Source organism: Lactuca serriola, chromosome 2 (assembly GCF_051521515.1).
Source record: "Lactuca serriola cultivar US96UC23 chromosome 2, Lser_US96UC23_V15, whole genome shotgun sequence".
Taxonomy (NCBI): domain Eukaryota; kingdom Viridiplantae; phylum Streptophyta; class Magnoliopsida; order Asterales; family Asteraceae; genus Lactuca; species Lactuca serriola.
In genome coordinates this window covers 47,296,457-47,297,790 of record NC_136409.1, presented here as the reverse complement: position 1 = coordinate 47,297,790, position 1,334 = coordinate 47,296,457, and the positions used below count along the sequence as shown (strand labels likewise).

Below are 1,334 nucleotides of genomic sequence, written 5' to 3'. Positions count from 1 at the left end.
TGAGATGGCAGCAATTGAAGAGATGTCCATGGGAGCTTACAAGAAGCGGATCTGAGAAGATGTGGGTCCCGGTTTAGTTCAACCCGCAATACCTGCCACTGCCACATTCAAGTTGAAGGAACACATCTTGACTGCACTGAAGGATATCCCATTCTGTGGGAAAGATCATGTGGATGCTTTTAAGCATCTAGATGAAGTCAACGACATTGCGGATTACTTCAATGTCCCAATGTCAACAGAAACACAGTCTTGCTTAGGATGTTTCCCATCACTTTCAAAGGAGCTGCTAAGGAGTTGTTAAAATCACTTCCACCGGGTACAATTACCACTTGGGCTAAAATGCATGAGCAATTCCTGGACCAGTTTTGCCCGCCATCCAAGATAGCCAAACTCAAGAAGGCAATAGCCAACTTTGAGCAACAGTTGGGGGAGTCATTATACGAAGCATGGGAGCGGTACAAGGGCTTGCTTAGAAATTGCCCTCAGCATGATCTAAATGTGCAACAAGAGATGTCAATCTTCTATGATGGGGTCAACGTTATGACAAGACAACTCCTTGATTCTCAAGGACCTTTGACAAAGAAAAATCCAAGGGAGGTCAAGGAGCTGATTGAAGAATTCGCGAAGCACTCTCGCGAATACCACAAACCTAGGCAAGATGGAATCAAAGGCGGTGGAGGGGCCCAAACTGAAGAAATAGCAGCTGTGATGGCTATGCTGAATAATTTGGATCGAAGGATAACACAAATGGACCAGTCAATACATGCCATAAGAGTGGGTTGCGAGAGATATAGTGGTCCACACTTAACCAAGGATTGCAATTTAGATGATTTTGGGAACAAAAAAGCTCAAGTGTGCTACTCGAGTGGGGATAAGTTTGATGAGGATTGGAGGAAACCAAAGAAGGAGTGGCTGCCATATGAAGAGTATAAGAAGCAAAAAGAAGAGAAGTATAGGTAGACAGGTCGAGGCTTTTATCAAAAGGAGCAGCGACCAACCGAGAAGAAACCCGATCTAGAGACTATGTTGATGAAGTTTATGGAAGCTTCGGAAAAGAGACACGATGCCACTGATTATGCTATTATGGAATAGCAAACTTTAATTAAGAATCAGCAAGCCTCCATCCATAACCTTGAAGTACAAGTTGGTCAACTAACCACTCTAGTGCATGAGAAGTTATCCCCGAAAAATACCGAAACGAAGACCCAATCTCATGTAATGGCCATAGACATTGAAGAAGAAGCCATCTCTGAGTTCCTGGAGGCATTGGAAGAAGAACCACAGCAACCCGATCCAAAGCTAAAGAAGACTAAGCTCGAAAATCATGAAGCTTC

General features: G+C 43.8%; 1 non-coding gene across 1 annotated transcript; it reads right to left on the bottom strand.

The window, feature by feature from the left end:
* Nucleotides 1-387: 387 nt before the first annotated feature.
* LOC145091089 (small nucleolar RNA R71) lies at nt 388-494 on the bottom strand. The gene has a single exon (XR_013701977.1). It is a non-coding gene; the product is annotated as a small nucleolar RNA R71 (small nucleolar RNA).
* Between the last annotated feature and the right edge of the window lie 840 nt (nt 495-1,334).